Source organism: Lepus europaeus, chromosome 20 (assembly GCF_033115175.1).
Source record: "Lepus europaeus isolate LE1 chromosome 20, mLepTim1.pri, whole genome shotgun sequence".
NCBI lineage: Eukaryota > Metazoa > Chordata > Mammalia > Lagomorpha > Leporidae > Lepus > Lepus europaeus.
This window is the reverse complement of record NC_084846.1, coordinates 47,811,352-47,832,603: the sequence shown is the minus strand read 5'-3', so window position 1 is coordinate 47,832,603 and position 21,252 is coordinate 47,811,352.

The following is a 21,252-nucleotide window of genomic DNA, read 5'->3' as shown; positions in this document are numbered from 1 at the left end:
GAGGGTGAACCAACGGCAAAGGAAGACCTTTCTCTCTGTCTCTCTCTCTCTCACTGTCCACTCTGCCTGTCAAAAATTTAAAAAAAAAAAAAAAAAAAGTACTTTTTCATTTTTTGACAAGAAGAAAAGGAATTTTGGCCACAGATTTGTATAGTATTATAGTCTATTGAATATCAACATGACAAATACTGATATGAACAAGTATTCAACCTTGCTATTATTAGGGAAATGAGGATTGGAAACAAGAGATATCACTAAAAATCTACCAAAGCAGTTGAACTAAAAGAAGAAAAGAGTCTGTGAAGATATGGAGAACAGGGATGCAAGTTGTCAACACTAATTTTAGATAACTTACAAGTATTTGACTTTCAGTTTAAGTATATGTGCTCCTTAGGACTGAGCGATTCTACTGTATGTTTGTATATATATCAGAAATTTGTGCAGAAGTACTTGAAAAGACATATTCAGAAAATTCCTAACAACATTACCTGTAACACCCAGAAACAACACAAGTATTTATCAATGATATAATCAATACATGTTAATTCAATAAACATGATAAAACCATGAAAGTAAATATAGCAGCTGCACAAATGCCTTGGCAGTTCATCACAAGAGCCTCGGGTGATTGCTGACGTCATAAATAAGAGTGTCAATTGTTAAATCAACAACAAGAGTCACTGTGCATTTACTCCCCATATAGGATCTCTGTCCTTAGTGTGTTGTACCATGTGAATTAATGGTAAAACTACTACTCAAACAGTACTCTATACTTTGCGTCTGTGTGGGTGCAATCTATTGAAATCTTTACTTAGTATATACTAAATTGATCGTCTGCATATAAAGATAATTGAAAATGAATCTTGATGAAGAATGGGATGGGAGAGGGAGTAGAGGATGGGATGGTTGCGGGTGGGAGGGAAGTTGTGGAGGGAAAAGAAGTTGCTATAATCCAAAAGTTGTACTTTCAAAATTTATATTTATTAAATGAAAGTTTAAAAAATAATGATTGAACAAAAGCTGGATGAATGAGGATATATATGTTAGTGCTCCATTCATAAAATTTCCGAATCAAAAGTGGTTTTCAAATATGATTTAACTTTGGAGAAGACAAGAATAATAACTGGAAGAACAATAATGGAGATTCTAAATGGTGCTGATACTGTATTGTAAGAACAGAGTAGTAGTTACACAAGTGAGTTTGTGCTAATTTTTGAATATGTCACATTAGATGGCATGGGTGAGAGAGAGAGAGCCAAGAGCTTGGGATGTTGTTATCTTCTGGAGAGTATATGATCAAAAATAATGATATATTTCCCTTATCTTTGCTTGTCTATAATTTGGCCAGAGGGTTCAAACTATAAAGAAAGGAACAAAAACAGAACAAATCTCGAAGAGCTCATATAGGAACGATATCCCATGGTCTAACCCATTTTCCCACGTTGGAACAGATACCACTTGTGGGCTGGAAGTTCATCTGATAAGAAAAAAGTGAGTCATATGGAGAGGAGTGCTAATCTTAGCATCTGGCATCCCGTTACCAAGAGGATAATAAAAATATAAAATCAGAAAAATGAAGCTCCTCAGGGAGATAGAATAGTTCAGAGCCAATATTAGATAACATATCTGATGATAGTGTTTTTGTGAATAAAAGTTATAAATAGGGAACAAACGAATTTGACTAAAAATGTGTCAGGTCATCAGATAAGTAACTCGACAACAGACTCAAGATGACCACGTAAGAGTGAGCCATAAATACAGGCTTCGTGTACGGTCAGGAGTGGCAAGTTGTACATAAACTGAAAACAAAACTCAAAATGCCTTCCAAAGAAGTTAGCCAAATTCAGAAATGATCTTTCCCATGGTGGGGGGGGGGGTACATCTAAATATCACTCGGTGGTTCTCACTACAGGGACAATTATTTGGAAAAAATCTACTGAGGGGAGGTGTGTGCATGCATGTGTGTATGTGTGTGTGGGGGGGTATGGTTATGTAAAATAAGTGAGCAGCTTGAGTGTTCGGCCTGCCATGTAAGACAGAGTGCTTGGTTCCAGCTCCAGCTCCAATGCCAGTTCTAACTTCCTACTAACGCAGACCCTGGGAGGCAACAGTGATGGCTCCAGTGCTTGGTTCCCTGCCTCCAGAGAGACCTGCATTGAGTTCCTGGTCTGCCAGCCCTCGGCTCAGCCAGTGAGGGCATCCGAGGAGTAAACCAATGGATGGAAGCTCTCCTCGTTCTCAAAACAAGAAAAAATAAAGTAAAAATTCTGCTTTTGATTCTGACCGAGTATTCCTCAAATAATCTAGGCTCCAGGCTTAGACATGACAGCACATAATCTCAGCAGCTGACCAAATAAATAATAAAACTACTGTGTTTCCATTTCTTCCTTATCCTCACATCTGATTTTATTTTTTGAAAAAAAAAAAAAAAGTATCCCAAATATAGGTCTTAGAATTTTCCCTTCACGGCCGTTGCCGTGGCTCACTTGGCTAATCCTCTGCCTGTGGCACCGGCACGCCGGGCTCTAGTCCCAGTTGGGGTGCTGGGTACTACTAGTCCCGGTTGCTCCTCTTCCAGTCCTGCTCTCTGCTGTGGCCTGGGAGGGCAGCAGAGAATGGCCCAAGTGCTTGGGTCCCTGCACCCACATGGGAGACCAGGAGGAAGCACCCGGCTCCCGGCTTCAGATCGGCACAGCAACGACCGTAGCAGCCATTAGGGGAGTGAACCAATGGAAGGAAGACCTTTCTCTCCGTCTCTCTCTCACTGTCTATAACTCTCTGTCTCTCTCTCTCACTGTCTAACTCTGCCTGTCAAAAAAGAAAAAAAAAAAAAAAGAATTTTCTCTTCACAATAAGAAGACACGAGAAAAGAACTTTTGACACACGCAGGAGACCAGGAAGAAGCACCTGGCTCCTGGCTTTGGATCGGTGCAGCGCCGGCCGTGGCGGCCATTTGGGGAGTGAATAAATGGAAGGAAGACCTTTCTCTGTCTTTCTCTCTCACTGTCAATAACTCTACCTGTCAAAAAAAAAAAAAAAAAAAAAAAAGAACTTTGCGGGTGCTTGAGAACTTGCATTACCTAATGTGCTAAGTAGAGGAAGCATTAATATTATCTAATCTGAAAAATAGATGAAAACTGATTTGGTTGGCTCTCCTAATTTTTCTGTGCCCTCATTTGTATTGCGAGCTCTTTCATTACCAGAGAAGAGGGAAAAAAAACAAACAGAGAAAACTCAAAATATAAAAACTAATTTTCCATGGATTGTCTGAGAAAAACGATAGGAATCAATCATGTGTTTCTTTAAAAGTTTAATGTAGCACAAAGTCAGAAAACGAATTAAACAATTTAGTGTTACAAAAAAATCAAAGTACAGTGTCCCCGAAGTGAAATTTGCATTTAGGAAACAGCAAATGTTACAGAAAGTACCTTGAAGAACTTTCTAGTAATTGGAGCTGGATAACAATAAAAGTGTACTGTAGAGAGTAATGGCTGTGTCTGGAGCCCGAACCCTGGCAAGCGGAGTTCAGCCAGAGCCAGTGACTTCTTCTAACAAGGCATCTGCAATATTCATAGACACCACACTAGAATAAATTTATTGCTGCTATAAGATATATAAAAGGTTGATGAACTGCTTTCCTGACCTTGAAGAACTTTGTTGGCATATTAACAGACTTTGATACATAGCAGAATGCAGGCCTGCTTTGTGATTTGTGGGACACGCAGTCCTGGGTCTGCGCTATTAGGTGCCTGGGAAACAAGGGGACTCTTGAGAGAAGGTGATGTTGTGTACGAGCCACAGTCTGGCTGGCAAATGCAGCCAGGGAGAGCTTGGGGATTTGAATGGTAAGCAACTCCACTTAAACGCCAGACAATCCCAACTTTACAACATATATATTGCTCCCTGCAGTACGTCTCTTTGGTTTTCTGCTGTCTCTTTGCTTTCCTCGCTGGCAGCTTAGTATTTGACCCTCAGCACCTTGTTTACGACACGTTGTCTTCTGCGCACACTGGGGCCTGCTGTGAGTGACAGCAGTAGCTCCCAGAGACTGCATTGTGAACAGTGAAAGCCGACGGAGGTTTCGTAACAGAGTACTGAGCCCTTTAGCTCTGCAGAAATGTCCTTGAAGTATAAAGACTTCAATGACAAACTAGGGTCTGCAAAGTGCTAAATGCTGGAGTGAAGTAAGCACTGGGAACCTAAATACTAAACTTCACTTCTACTTTCTATCCAGAAGCCTTATTGTGAAACCCAAAACATTCCTAGAAGACGAGAGGAATGGCTGCTATATTGTGTTGCTTTTTCCTCTAATATCTAACATTTAACTTTCAACTGTTTTATTTAAGAGGTGAGCCCAAGGTTAAAAAATACTCTGGCAAAATTGTTGTGTATACGTATGTATTTGTGTATAAAACTCAATTCACAAGTTGTGAGACACAAAGTTTAATTTTTTGATCCATTATATCATGTATAAGATATTTTACTGTTTCCCATGTAAAACAGCCTATGTTACTGACAGTGGAGCAACTTTATCAAAATATACATTTTATTCCTTTTTTTAAAGTGAAGTAAATAGGGGCTTTCAAAAACATAAAGGACAGGAGAATAGAAGAATCTTTCTCTAGTAGAATTGATCATGCAACTCATTTATTACCCAACACATAGTGGAAATCAGTGGACAGAAATTTGCTTCCATGCTTCTTGCTTTCAATTTAGCAAACACTGCCCTCCCATGTGTGTTGGCTTTGGCAGGGCACACCTTGTCTTCTTACCACTCACCAAACGGCCTTGCTTATGGGTGGCTATCTGAGAAAACAGCACAATTGCTGTGGCTTTTTCTCCACCCTCATGCCATTGGTGGTGAATTTTTGGTGCACAACTAGAAGAATGTCTAGGACTCGCCTTCTGTTCTGTAACACACATGAGTCACTTAATGCTTGTGGAACTAGTAGTGAATTGGTCATCCATGGGCTTTTGAAAAGGTCATATCTAGGGTCAATGTGTGGAGCAGCAGGTTGAGCCACAGCCTGCAACACCAGCATTCCATATCAGAGTGCCAGCTCTATTCCAGGCTATCCTACATCTGATCCAGGTTCCTGCTAATGTCCCAGGGAAGGCAGTGGAAGATGGCCCAAATACTTGGGCCTCTGCCACACAAAGGGGAGACCAGGATGGAATTCCTGGCTCCTGGCTTTGGCCTAGCCCAGACCCGGCTGTGAGAGCCATCTGGAAGGCACTCAGAAGATGAAAGATCTCTGCCCTGTCTCCCTTCTCTCTATGTCTCACTCTTGCTCTCATTCTCTCTTTTTTGCTCTACCTTTCAAATAAGTAAATAAATACATCCTTTTAAAAGATCTACCCTAATTATTTTTAAGTTTTTAATTTTAATTTCATTTAAAAAGAAGAAATCTTTCATCTACAGGCCCATTGTCCAAATGCCAGCAACAGTTAGGGCTTGGGCAGGTGGAAGCTGGGATCTTGGAACTCAATCCATGTTGGTGGCAGGGATGCTGGGGGTAGAGCTATCACCTGCTGCTTCCCCAGTCACACATTATAAGGGAGCTGGAATCAGAAGTAGGGTTAAATTAAAACCCAGACACTTTAATATGGGATGTAGGCATCCCAAACAGTGTCTTAACCACTGCACCAAATGCCCACCCCTCCAATCCTGTTTGGACAAACTAGCTTCAAACACCCCTTTCCAAATTTCTGGACATTGATGGGTTTGACTTTTATCTAGCAAGTTAAATTCTTGATAGACACAATGCCTCTGTATATTTTGAGGTTTAGAATCTTTGACAGTAGAATTTTTCAATAATTTTGAAGAAAATCTTCATTTTAGAAGTATTATATAAAGCTACTATTATAATATCAGTTATGTATATTTTGTACTGATCACACAGGTGAATAAGATAATTTAAAAACAGTATGAGTTCAACTTATCAATGTACAGTGCTATTTAAGATAATTACATTGGCCAAATACAATCTAGAAAGGAAGATTTTGTGTCTGTGCTCATGTGTGTCTCACCTCGATTCTTCACTTTTGATGCAGAACAATCTCTGTTTCATTACCTCTTTCATTTACCAGGTTTGACCTGGAAATCAGACCCTTGAATTGTGTAAGATGCTAGGTCTTTTTATTTGTCTTTTTAGATCCACCTTCCATTCTCCATCCTGCTCTGTATGGCCTCTCAGGAAGCTGTCCTTTACGGCCAGTATCAACTTTTCCCCTTGCCACCCTGTTTCCAGTCATGCTCTGCCAATAGAAGGCACTGATTGAAGACTGGAATTTGAAGATAAATGATTATTTTCTAAGTCCTTCTACAGAAGATCTTTTAGTAAGACCTCTTTCATTAATCAAGACTGCCCTGTCTTCCTAGCCTTAAGGTTGTTAATTTCTCATTGTAGCTACTATAGACAAGGGATGGTTTTCTGCACGGAATCTTATCAGATTCCTCAAGCCCTTTCTGACCTCTGTGAGTAATATCTTAATTACACACTTCAATCACCCACTTTGAGTATGTGATTGGTTTTCTGCTGGGCCCCTGACCAATAGCTGCAATTTTTAGACTTAAATACATTTTTTAAAATTTGGTGTTTGGTTACTTTGTTTTTATTGAAAAGGCCTTGTTTTTGGAACAATTTGAAAAATGGTATTCAAAACCTTTTATTCTAAATATTAGTACATTTAGAAGTGATACTTTCAAATCTATACTATTTTGGACAGCTTTTCACTTATCTGAAAATCGAAGATTTAGCAGTTTTGTTATCAACCATAATACTTTTTTTTTTTTTTTTGACAGGCAGAGTGGACAGTGAGAGAGAGAGATAGAGAGAAAGGTCTTCCTTTTTGCCGTTGGTTCACCCTCCAATGGCTGCCGCGGCTGGCGCGCACTGCGCTGATCTGAAGCCAGGAGCCAGGTGCTTCTCCTGGTCTCCCATGTGGGTGCAGGGCCCAAGCACTTGGGCCATCCTCCACTGCACTCCCTGGCCACAGCAGAGAGCTGGCCTGGAAGAGGGACAACCAGGACAGGATCGGTGCCCCGACTGGGACTAGAACCCAGGGTGCCGGCGCCGCAAGGTGGAGGATTAGCCTATTGAGCCACAGTGCCGGCCAACCATAATACTTTATAGCCGAATCATATACAATCCCCAGAGTACATAAGATTTTGCCTTCGCAATACACTCCTACCTCCGAAATGATTTAGATATGTTTTAGCATTTTGTATAAATGACTTGAATGTGATAATTGAGATGTCTGTTTCAATAACCCTCCTCTCTTGTTTTTTATAACTAAGATGTAAAATAGTGACAAAGTGAAAGACTCACTCTCCCCATACATTGATGGTTTTATCAATCAATAAATGATGTACTCATGGAAAGTTTTGTACAGTAAGTAAAACATCACACCAATGTTTTATTAATTGGCTATTTTAGGCATTAAATTATACTAGTGCCCATAAGAGGAACATAGAAATTTGTATTGTGGATGAAAATGCTGAAGAAAGCTTATTTCAATTATTTTTCTTAATCATCTGGATCTTAATTAGCTGGATCTACATTGTTAAATACCTATGATGTGGAGTGTATATCCTAGGATAGTCTTGGGATCAAGTTTACTTAGGATAGAAATAAAAAGCACCCACTAATCATCATGCTTCGTAAAGTAAACCAGTCCCCAAAAGACAAATATCAGATGTTCTCTCTGATATGTAATAGTAGGATAGAATACCAAAAAAAAAGTATAGGAATAAAGCAGACATCTTGAGATTTGATTGTTGCTTTTAACCCTTGTTTACATACCTATGGAACTGTGGTCTTTATTATTTTATTTGTTGAAAAAAATGATTTGTGATACATTAAGCCTGTGATGATAGAATGGACTGAAATTATGATTTTGAGAAATTAAAAGAAAAAAAGGAAGGAGGGGGAATCAGGAAGGCAGGTTAGGAGAGAGGGAGGAATGGTTATCTTCTAAGAACTGTACCAATTAAACCATGAAATCTGTTCTCTTTATATTAATAAAAATGTTTAAAAGTAAGCAAAAAATATACTGCTATGCCTATGGGACACAGGCTATGTGATAATAAAAACTAATGTTTACAGATTACCCTATTTTTAAGAGAATTGTATCTTTAAGAGTAAATATTTATTTGGCAACAAATTCTATTTAAAATGTGTGGATAAACACCATAAGGACTCAAATGAAGCCAACCATAAACAGAATAATTCCTCTTTTGTTTTTACTGTTTCTGCCTCAGGGACACACTGGCCAGCAATGCTATGATGGGTCTGAAATTCTGGAGTCAGATCTACCAAGGGTAAATCCCAGCTTGTGATTTATAATGCAAGTGTGAACGTGTTCTCTCATCTCTTTAAGCCACTGTTTCTGTATCTTTAACACAATGATTAAATCTGTACCCCCATGGAGTCCTAAGAATTCAATAAGGCCATTAAAGTGAAGAGTTAATATAGGACTAGGGACGTATGGAGTGGGCAGTCAGTACTGGCAATATTTTATATCAGTGGAACCATCCATGCTTAATATTTGCTATCATAAATTTTTACTTGGTAAGATGTCTTAGGAGCATGTTTATTAGTAATTACAATGCAGTTAATGTAACTATTAGGTCATTAGTATGTGGTATGACTTAGTTTCTTCCTATGAGCAAATTTTAAACAAGAAATTGATTGCAATGTCATGTATTTTTAAGAGTTCTGGTGTTTCTTACCAATATATCCATTCCAAAAGTTAAAATGTTTTAATCAACTAAGTGTGGCTGTTTCTGTGCTTACATTAGCTGATTCTTTAAAAAATTATTTCAGAATAGTTTTAAATTTACCTCCCAAAAGATCCCTATGAGGCAGTAATACAGAGTTCCCATACACTCCAACCCTGTTTCACCTATTAACATCTCATTTCATATATGGTTTGTAAATACTTGAGTATAAATTATATTTTATTTATTGCTGAGGAATTTGGGACACAGATTAATTTTTTCAGGTTCACACGGTCAATGAATGAGAAAAGTAGGTCAAGAACAGAGGTTCTGAAAAGTTTTGTTTTCTCCAGTGTTTTATATATTTCCTTCTTGCTTAAAGAGCATAATTACCTCTAAAAGTATCGTGTAGTTAGCTGTTATTTAATAATATGTCATTTAAATTACAGACTATTCTTTATTATTTGATGAAGATACATCACCAGCATTTTATATGTGACGAACATTTGGAAAAGATGTTTCAGGTTTAAGAAAGGGACAGCAACCAAGATTCAGGAGAGTGCTCTAAATTGTAGGCACTACACTTAGCTTCAAAGATAAATGTGATATCAGTTTTTTAATTTAGTAGTAATTAACTCTTGTTCAGTGTAGGTAGCATTCATTTGTTCATTTCTGTATTTATTCAACAAGTATTTATTGAAAACCCACAAGGGGCAGAGAGAATGAGCCACAAATCCTGACCTCAGAAATGTATTCCATGTTCTATCATTTGGCATTTCCCAATTAATCTAACATGAATTAAGATATGATAAACAGAACAATATTTTCTATTAAATATATTTTATTAGAATGATATCTAATATAAAAATTAAATGCACTTTTACAATTCTTTCTGTAAGTGGCAAACCTATTATAATAAGCAATATTCTTCTGAAGTGGGGGGCCAGAAACTCAGAAACAAAATGAATCACATATGATGCAAACTTTGACAATGCAATCACCATACCAGATACAAAATAAAAACAGAGTGTGGGAATTCTGCTTACGTGTCTGCTGAGAGTGAGGATGACTGCAAGTGCATGATATGGTTTTAAGGTGGCTTTTTTTTTTATTTTGAAAGATTTATTTAGGGGCTGGCACTGTGGCGTAGCAGGTAAAGCCGTCGCCTGCAGTGCTGGTATCCTATATGGGTGCCGGTTCGAGCCCCACTGAACCCACAAGTACTCCACTTCCAATTCAGCTCTCTGCTGTGGCCTGGGAAAGCAGTGGAAGATGGCCCAAGTCCCCCATGTGGGAGACCGGGAAGAAGCTCCTGGCTCCTGGCTTCGGATCAGCACAGCTCCAGCCATTGCAACTAATTGGGGAGTGAACCAGTGGATAGAAGATCTTTCTCTCTCTCTCTCTCTGCCTCTGCCTCTCCTTCTTTCTGTGTGTAACTCCAACTTTCAAATAAATCTAAAAAAAGATCTATTTATTTCCTTGAAAGATAACAGTTACATAGAGACAGAAGGAGAGACACAGAGGTCCTCCATCCGCTGGTTCACCCCTCAAGTGTCTGAAATAACCAGAGCTGGGCCGGGGAGAAGCCAGGAAGCAGAAGCTTCTTCTAGTTCTTCCACATGGCTGCAAGTGCCCAAGCACTTGGGCCATCCTCAGCTGCTTTTCCAGGCTCATTAGCAGTAGAACAGCACCCATATGGGATGCAGGATCCACAGGCAGCAGCTTTATCCACTTCACCACAATGCCAGCACCTTAAAGTGTTGTTTTTAAACTATTATTTATTTGTTTTATTTATTTTTAAGTAAATAAATTTCATGTATTTCATATATATATATATATATATATATATATATATATATATAGAATCAAGAACATAGTGTTGCTTCCCACCTTATCCTCCCTCCCACTCTTGCTTTTAGCCTTCTAACCTCCTCCATCTCATATTCCCATTCTTAATTTGTAATACAAAGATCTATTATCAGTTTACTTTATACTCATACGATTAACACTACACTAAATAAAGTGTTCAACAAATAGTATGAAGAAAAAAAAGGCATTATTCCTCAACAGTTTAGACAAAGGCTGTTCAAAGTTATTGCACCTGAGTGTCAATGTCACTTTTATAGATTACCTTTTAGGTGCTCTATTAGTTACCACAGATCAAGGATAACACACTGTGTTAGTCTTTTTGGGACTGGCTTATTTTACTAAGTATAATATTTTCCAGCTGCATCCATTTTGTTGCAAAAGCTGGATTTCAATTTTTTTTAACCTCTGTAGTCTTCCATAGTTTATATATACCATAATTTCTTTATCAGGTCATCAATTGATGGACATCAGGATTGACTCCATATCTTAGCTCTTGTCACTTGAGCTGCAATAAACATGGGATTCAGATCACTCTTTAATGAAATTACTGATTTCATTTTGTTTGGGTAAATTCTCAGCAGTGAGATGGCTGTGTCACATGGTAGGTCTATTTCCAAATTTCTGAAGTATCTCCATACTGTCTTCCACAGTTGCTGGACCAGTTTACATTCCCAACAATGGTGGACTAGGGTACCTTATTCCCCACACCCTCACCAGATTTGTTGCTTGTTGATTTCTGTATGAAATCCATTCTAATTGGCATAATGTGAATCCTCACAGAAGTTTTAAGTTGTAATTCCCTGATGGTTAGTGATCCAGAGCATTTTTTTCACATGTCTGTTGGACTTTTGAATTTCATCTCTTGAAAAATTCCTGTTCAAATCACTTGCCCATTTCTTAACTGGATTGTTTTGTTGTTGTTGTGGAGTTTCTTAAGCTCTTTATAGATTCTGAATATTAATCCTGTATCAGTTTCATAGTTTGCAAATGTTTTTTTTCCTATTCTGTCAGTTGCCTCTTCACTTTCCTGAGTGTTTCTCTTGCAGTGCAGAAGCTTCTCAGCTTGATGTAATCCCATTTGTCAGTTTTGGCTTTGCTTGCCTGTATAAGCCCAAGTTACAGCTCCTACTAGCACTCAGTTGTAGCTAACGACACATAACTCACATAATAATGAATATTAAAGTTCATACTTTTAGTCCTTGAATTTCCAAGCCAAAGATTTTGTGCTCTGATTTTTTTGGTTTATTTTGTTTTGTTTTCTCTCCCCTACTCATTATTAAAAACAGAGGACTGTGAGCCGAGCAAAGTTGTATTATTACTTTCATCATCCCAGTTGGACAAACGTAGGTGAAATGTTTGCCCACAGTTACTGAAGTAGTTACTTTTTAAGAAATATGAAAACAACAGTATGAAATGGAATAGAATAGATTTAAATCATTCATTTGTATCATTCCCAGAGTGTATTCATGTAAGTAGATGCATTAAGAAGTCTTTTAATGGAAGTTGCCTTCCTATACCACAGTCATGATAAGATACTTTCAATTACCATGAATAGATTTCTGCTATAATTTGAATGATATTTTAAACAGGAATTATATTGTATAAGTCCATTTGATGTGGATTTAACTTTGAAGCCAAAAAATTTGAAACTCAGTTATATGTCAAGTTTGTCTCAAGTCTTTTATTTTTGTTTGTGTCTATAAGGACTGATTCCATGGTCACACTTCGGAGGTTATTTGTTCTTAAGGACAGCATCTGGGTTATATGTCATCAGGACAGACAGCCAGTGCTTGGGGTGCTAAAACACTCTATGCTTGCTGCAGGGTTAGGTTCACAGACCGGGTCTCTGTGGAAGATATATGAGCACTCCCACCATTGTTCAGTGTTCAGTCCAGGAGTTTAACACAAGAAATCAATGAGGCGCAACTGTGTAAAATAGGGGTCAAATATGTACAGCTGTGGCTCCACATATATCAGACAGCTCTGTTTGATTTTCCTCTAGACAGCATTCATTACCAAAATGGGCTTCAGAAGCTTTTTATTAAAAATAAATTGATGTTAATTAATTCAGATTGCAGTGGCCATTAGTCAGCTATCTCATTGTAGGAAACTGGATCAAATCAAGACTATTGCTGAAATCTCTGATGGTTTGATATCTCTAAACCCAATTTTAAATTGAGGCTCTTATATTGAAGTTGAGGTAAACTTCTCTTCTGTAGCCTTGGCTTGATTATCAGTTGTCTTGTCCTTTAGATTCCTAACATTATGTTAGGGATCTGTACTATATTATTTCCCATATTTACTAAAAATATTATGACTTTCATTTTCTTCTGTAGTACAGATTATTGCATTCAAAGATATTGCATATGTTTGCACTGATTTTTGCTTAAATATTTGGAACTTTGAAATCTAAATACATTTCAAAGAGATTTTTAAAATCTATTTTTCAAGAGAACTATCTCCTGGACATATAAATTCTAGCAAGTATTTGAATTATCCATATTCTATAATTCTGTTCCTGTATATTATTTGTCTATCATGTCTCATATTTTCCTAACACACAAATATATAAACAAAAGAGAGGAAAAGTTCCTTCAAGGTCCTGTATTTTTTCTCTTTTCTGATAGTCTGAATAAGAACCATCTCAACTGACTCCTTTTATTGTCCTGGGCATTTGTCTTTCTGAGTGACACACAAGTCAGGTGCAGGCAGATATGAAACATGCTTTCTTCTTTTTCTTCATCTTTCTTTAGACTGATGAGCAGTGGAAAGTCAGAAGTGGGAGTCAAACTCTCTAGCAGTACAATGCAAGGCAGAGAAAGGGGGTATGTGAGTGACTGTGTGTGCTAGTGTGAGGAGAGCAGGGAGAGCAGAGAAAATTACCAAATACTTTGCAACAGAAAAAGAGATTGCAAAAAGATGAGAGTATGCAGCCTGAAATTGCAGAGAAGCAGAGAAAAAGTGAGGTAATACAGAATTCATAGACCATCTGCTCTTAGAACCCCTGCAAGCACAGTCCCAGTTATTCACGTGGCCCTTTGGAGGGCCCTCTTCAGAACTTTCTATGCCCTATGCCAGTACCTCTGAAAACCTGGTTGGTTGTGTTGCTTTGCTGGGACACCCCGGGGTCCAGGATAGGACCTTCAGGAGTCTTGTTTTTCATTTGTATCTTACAGACTGTCAGTTTCTCCTCACTCATCGAAAGTGAGGACATGCAGAAGGTCTAAGGGACTGCCACATTTGCTAACATGAGGTTACACCAGGGTCTTCTTTCCAGATCCCCAGGTCCTACTTCTAGGAAGGCAGCCTGGCATGTGAATTGTTCCCTTTAGCTACATAGCATGCCCCTCATTGGCTCATGTGAGAGCAAGCTGCCACACTGGTGCTGACATGCTGATTTGGGGTGACCACTTCTTTCTTTGCAGTTTAGCCTGTGACCTAGCCCATTATTGGCACCTTCTTCAGCAGCCTTTACGACATGGGTTGGCTAACATTCCAGTGACTTTCTAGACCACCGTCCCATAATGCCCATGGACCCTGCAGTTCAGTGACTTCTCATGCCTCCAATGGTCGTGGTGATCTTACACACTGCTGCGTCATGCCAGGCAAGGGAAGGACATTCATTGTGTGAACAGGATAACTCTTCTCACTCCAACCTCAGACCCTGGTGTGAATTGAATGTGTGTCTCCCCAGGAAGGATGAGGTTGGAATCAAAACCCCAGTAGGAGGAAAGATGATTTGGGGGATTTTAATTAGATGGTGAGGTTGGAGCCCATATGAATGGAATTTGTGCCTTATAAAAAGAAATCAGAGTGTGAGAACTCTGCTTTTTTTCCATGTGAGGACATAGCAAGAAAACAGCCCTCCAAACAAGGAAGAGGGCAACCTCCAGGTACACATACTGGCGCCCTGATTTGGGACTTGTAGCCTGTGAGAAATAATATTTGTTGTTTACACCACCCAGTCTATGGTAGTTTTTAAAGCCCAAACTAAGAAAGGAGTTATCTTAATTATGCTCCAGCTAGAGGTAACACATAAAAATAGATCATATTTTAAGAATGCACTATCACAGACTCCAGATTTCAAGGAAAGATATGATTATAAGATATTTTATTCTACTTTTATGGTATACAATTTTATATACTCAATATAATCTGAAATAACAAATTATCATTAGCAATTCCTGCATACGATGGATGAGACGTGGAGTTCTGGCCATTTTCAAAGTAGTACGGTATCATCCTTTGAGAGAGTCATTGGGAGCCAGTTTCATGGGCAGCATGATGGATGGTGCAGCATCATGAGTAACAATGTAACCAGCACTAAATAAATGGTCTTGGGGAACAATAGTAGCAAGAAGATCTCTATTGTTTCAATATAAACAGGTTGTGAAGAGCATGACATTATGAGTAATAACAGGGTTGCTACCTTTCACAAGCCAGGAGATATGAAGTTAGCCAGCAATGACACATTTGAAAGAGAAGAACATGAAGAAATGGCTCCTGAACCTAAATACAGAGTAATTGTGCCTGGATGCTACAAAGAATTTTCGAGTTCACCAACTGAATAAACCAATGCCTACTACTACTTCTATGGCCATTATTTTAAAAGCTTACCAGTAAATTAGTAAGCCTCACATAGGCCCATGGATTTTTAAAACAATTTTAATCAAAGTTTGTATACCAAGAAACCCTGAAAAATTATTTCTTGGGATCCTGTACATAACAGGCACAGCCCCATTTCAACAGCTTCTCTGCAGTGTTCATTCAGATACCTAGAGGTGTTCATGATACAATTAAACTTTGAAAGTGGCAACAGCACTTTAAGTGTATAATATTGATAATAATCATAACTTTCCTAAAGAAAGAAGAGAAAGCATTGTTTTCCTGTTTATGGGGGATGGTTACAAGAGATACAAGATATAATTTGAGGAGTCAGCATTGTGGCATAGCAGGTAAAGCCACTGCTTGCAGTGCCAGTATCCCATATGGGTGAGGGTTCAAGTCCCAGCTGCTCCACTTCCCATCCAGTTCTCCACTATGGCCTAGGAAATCAGTAGAAGATGGCCCAAGTGCTTGGGCACTTGCAGCCACATGGGAGATCTGGAAGAAGCTCCTGACTCCTGGCTTCGGATCTGTGCAGCTCTGGCCGTTGCTGCCAAATGGGAAGTGAATCAATGGATGAAAGACCTCTCTCTCTCTCTCTCTCTAACTCTAACTTTCAAATAAATAAATAAATCTTTTATATATATATATATATATATATATTTAGTTAGAGAAAAGGAGAATAATAGCACTATATTTCTCCAGGTGTTTCTCTATTTCACACATTTAACCAAATAATAGTAGTTAAAGGCTAACCCTAATTCTGAAGAGCTTGAATATATTTGTTTCTTATAAATTGATTTCACATGTTTGAACTGATGGTCTTTTTTAAAGATTTATTTATGTATTTGAAAGTCAGAGTTACACAGAGAGAGGAGAGGCAGAGAGAGAGAGAGAGAGAGAGAGAGAGAGAGAGAGAGAGCGCGAGCTCTTCCATCCGATAGTCTACTCCCCAGATGGCTGCAATGGCCAGAGCTGTGCCAATCTGAAGCCAGGAGCCATGAGCCTCTCCTAGGTCTTCCACACGGTGCAGGAGCCCAAGGACTTGGGCCACCTTGTACTGCTTTCCCAGGCCATAGCAGAGAGTGGAGCAGCCGGGTCTCAAACCGGCGCCCATATGGGATGCCGGCGTTTCATGCCAGGGCATTAACCTGCCACACCACAAAGCCAGTCCCTGAACTGATTGTCAAATGTATTCATTCAAACTCTGATACTGAAGTTTCATACAAAGATGGTAAATATGAAAAAAAAAAGTTCTCTGAGCAACTAACAATTTGGTGGGAAAAATGTAAGCAAATAATAGCATGATGTGTTCTGAGGAAAAATAAAGGAAGAAACTAATCTGTAGGGAAAATCAAGAGCAAGCTTTGTATGTGGTTAATTCTTATAAGTCTTATAAGATTAATAGGAGTTTCTACATACTTAAGTGGAAGAAGTCTAAAATAGGATGATGGATAGGCATTCAAATACTGATGTTAATCCAGTTTCCTACTTCCCTTACCGAATGACATATTCTTGAGATAGGAAATATTTCTTTGGAGCCTTTAATTAACCCTGTAGTTTAATTTAGCTAGAAGCGTGTTAATTGGTGTATTTTGAATATTTTGCAAATTTCATGAGTATTCTACAGAGCAATATTCACAATCTGTGTTTCAGTTGTCTCTTAATATGTTGATGGATTAATTCTTAACTGTAATTCAACATTCTATGTGTGCTAAAATTGAGTTGGTATAAATTGCCAAAGGTTTGCATTCTAGGTTTCCCTTACCTTGTTCCCACTTCAACTCATGCTGTATCACCTCTGTCCCGCTCTGAAGACAGGAAACAGAGACTTGTTCCCCTTTTCTTAAAAACCCATATTTGATACACTCAAATCTTCATGCTCCCTTAAGATCTCACACTCTGACCACTCATGTTGGATTACCAAGATAGTTCCCTACTGAAAGCATGCTCATTATTTTTATAATGGTGAGCCTCAAACATGGCTGCATTTTGAAAACACCTAAGTGAATGTTGCAATTCCATAGGTTCCGAAATCCCAATTACTGATATCATTATTTAATTGGTCACAGATGCATACTAAGTCACAGGTTTTTAAAAGTTATTCCACTGCACCAAAATAAATAAATGAGTCTTCCAGTGAGAGGGCATTTAGTGCAGCAATTAGGATGCCTCTTAGGGCTCAAGCTCTGCTTCTAATTCCAGCTTCCTGTTAATGCACATCCTGGAAGCAGTAGGTAATGACTCAAGACTTGGGTCCTTGTCATTCATGTTGGACACCTGGATTGACTTCTTGGTTCCTGGCTTCATCTTGGCCCATCCCTGGCAGTTGCAGGCATTTGGGACTTGAATTAGCAAATGGGAGGAACATTCTAGTAGGATGAATAATATAATTGGCTTAAAATTGTCCTGAACAGATCTTTGAGTGAGGCTTCCTGCCACATGGGAGAATGTGCTTGGCTAGAACAGACAAATCTCTTTCTTTTTAAGTTAATTATTTATTTGAAAATCAGAGTGAAAAGAAAGAGAGAGAGAGAGAGAGAGAGAGAGAGAGAGAGCACTCCCATTCACAGGTTAACTCTCCAGATACCCACAATGACTGTGATTGGGTTAGGCCAAAGCTGTGAGCTGGGAACTCCCTCTATGTCTTGCAAATGCTTGCCAGGACTCCAATCATTTGAGCTTTCACCTGCTGTCTTCCAGTGTTGGCACTGGCAGGAATCTGGAATGGGGAGCCAGAGTCAGAAATCAAATGCAGATGTTCCGGGTTGCTGGTATCTTGCCTGACATCTTGACACCAGGCTGACACTCATTCCTCTCCTTTTTCCTAGAGTCTTCATTATAGAGTAGATCTTTTCCAGTCCAGCACTCTCTGATACAAATATAATGTGAGTTATGAACAGAAACTATGTATGCCATTTGACATTTTCTAGTAGCTACATTTTTAAAGAAAAGAGGGAAAGATGAAGTTACTTGTAATAATATATTTTGTTTAATCAAATATATTAAAATTGATTTCAAGGTGATATCATCTCCAGGTTCTTTGATGCCCATGTAATAAAAAGTTGAAAGGAGATCAACATGCAATGCAGGTAAGATTTATCAGGCGTTTATGCTTGAACACAAGGGAGACAGTACAGCAGCAAGAGGTTCCACTGAGTGACTCAATGAGGGGAGCTGGGCAGCAGTTTTATAGATGGGAAGGCATGGCAGTTTCCCCATAGCATAACATTTCTATTTGCACCCAGCTTGGAGTTCTGGCTCATCCCTCTCAGTCCACAGCCATTTTGGTTTGTACCCAACTCAGTGTTCTGCATAGTTGCTCTTCCTTCTTTTGCACCCATTATGTTCATACAGCAGTGTTACTACTGTTTTCCCCAGGAAGGTCAAACCTGATTGAACTGAGCTAGTCTGTGCATGTATCTGGTGTGGGGATATCACTCAGAGGCAGGTAGAGGTCTTTTCTGTGGTTAGGGTGTGCATGCTTCTTGCTCTTGATTGGTTTGGAGCAAGGTAGATGCACAGTCAGGTTAGGAGACAGATACATGTGAGGTCAGGTAGAGCATGCATTTGTGAGTTCTTCTTCTACCCTATTTTGAAAGTATGAGCAATATAAGAAATCATTAATGAAGTGATTTACATGATTTTTCTGTATACTTTAAATAAAAAATTCTCAATCTTGAGCACCTACATTTTAAGTACTTGCCACCTGTAGTGAAGAGGTATTTATTGCACAGTTCCACCATAGACATAAAGGGATCGCCTAGACCCTGGTGCTCTCGGGTACTCAGTTCTAACTTCCTGTATTTTAACCCAATCAGTAGAAAACAGGCCCTTTGGTGGACAGACTCCTTTCTGAGAAAGATATTTGAAGAAAGCACAGAGAAAGCATGACCTAATATTTCTGTCCTGGATTGTTAAACCTAAAAGGTCATGGCCACATCAGTTAGAGGAACATGACCTTGAAGAGGTCATTTCCCAGAGAAAGTGACCTGGAAGTCAGAGGTGTGACCTAAAACAGCAAATAGAAATTCCATTAGCAGATGTTTCCAATACTAGTACATGTAAGAGAATGAAAGCTTTCAAAAAGCAAATTCTTGGATAAAGTTTCCTGAATTTTTTACCTGACAAAGACTACTTAAGTCTTATTTCATAACACCTTTCTGTTATTTATGTTGTATTATAGAACTATGACTGCATTAGATAACTCGAAAATATCATACATAAATAGAATTTATTGTGAATGCAGTGCATTCATTTTCCTAATTCCTCATTTAGAGATGATTTGAACTATCTAATCTGAGAAATATTTTCTGTTTGTTTGTGTATTTTTTATTTTTGAATATGCTACATCTTTTGGATGTGCGTATATGTATGTTTTCTCTAAAAGACTCCCACGTGGAGATAGGGAGATGCAGAATCCATGTGCCCAACCATTTAAGTGATTTCTTTAATAATACGGGAAGAATAATTCCTGAATTAGGATATTCTTAGCACATTGTTCCACTGTGTACATTATAAATGTAAAGCAGGCACCAGCGCTGTCTCTCCACAGGGAGAATTTATGACATGGTACTATTATAAACCCAAAGATTTTATAGTGTTTCATTTTATGGTCTACTCTGCCTAAAATGACCTAAGGTATAATTTTCCTCCCACTGATAGATGCCATCTACAAAGTGCCGCTGCTATTGAAGGGTTGGACTGAACCCATAAGGAAATAATTCTCACCTTTATGTCTTTTGCTTCTAAGCCCAGGTGGTAATGAAAGGGTGGTACATCAGTAAAAGGTTATTCATTAAGTGCCCTTAAGCATATTTGTAAGTACAGGGAACCAGAAGGACTCTAAGAACAGTTCTGACCACAACTTGTGGTTGTTTGAGGTGGTCTCTGTGAATATTCTCAGAACAAGTGAATTGTCTAAGGTAAAGGAAGTGAATTCTAAGTAGCTTTTATAGCCTGTGTGGTCTCTGTAGCCATTAGGCTTATTATAAAACAAAGCACCTGCTTATCACCTCCAAATGCACTGCATCTATAACTGGGTATGAGGGATCTTTGAACACTCTGTTCAAGGCAAAATGCTTTCTTACAAAAGGTCTTTGGTGATTCATAGTAAAAAGAATTCCAGGTAAAATACATATGCATTTGGAAGAACTGACATTATCTATTTAGGAATAACATAAACCACTGGTGATGCATGTGGTGTATTTCAGTTCAATCATATATTTGAATTGCAATTCATTCAGTATAATCATACATCTTCATTTAGGCCAAACAATCATTATCAGATGACTCAGCACTGTAGTTCACATGTGAGTATGATGTAGATTGTAAGTTACTCAGCCTCACCAGTAAACCCCAACCCTTCATTCTTCTCCCTTTGGGCACTGCTTCTCGTTTGTTGTACTTACTTTAGCATTTTAGCTATTTTCCCTGGTTACAGTTATCTCTCTTATTTTTTTTTCTTTTTATAGTTTTGCCAGTGTTGATACTTAAGCAATTCCATAAACTTGTTATTTTATCAAGAATGAGAACTCTCCCTTCTTCCCACAGTGCCTTAGTCAAATGTATATAACATAAGGGCAAAATTCATAATGAGAAGCAATTGCCTTGACTCTCACATAAAGTAAAAACTGTGCTTGTGTAACTAAACAACAAAGTATTGCCTAAATTGATCATTTGGTCAATTTGGTCAATAACAAATAGTTATGGAAGACAATGGAAAGTTAAATGAATATAATTTTTTCCATAGGCCATATGTGCTTCAATGTATGATTTGATGCATGCAATTGTCTCTAGTTAAAATATATTTTCATGCTTTGGAAAAGAATAGATCTCTGTTGTCACTTTATTTGCATGTCATTGAAAATGAGAGATCAGAGTGGAAAAGCTCACACTATAGGTGTTCAGGTGCCAACAGGCCTTGGCCTATTGTGTACGACATCAATTGTGAAGAATTTAAGAGTTCCATTTTAAAAGGAGATAGAGCAATAAGATAGACAGAGAAAGAAAACACCACCCTTTTCATTTTGATTTTTTCCCAAGATATGAGTAGG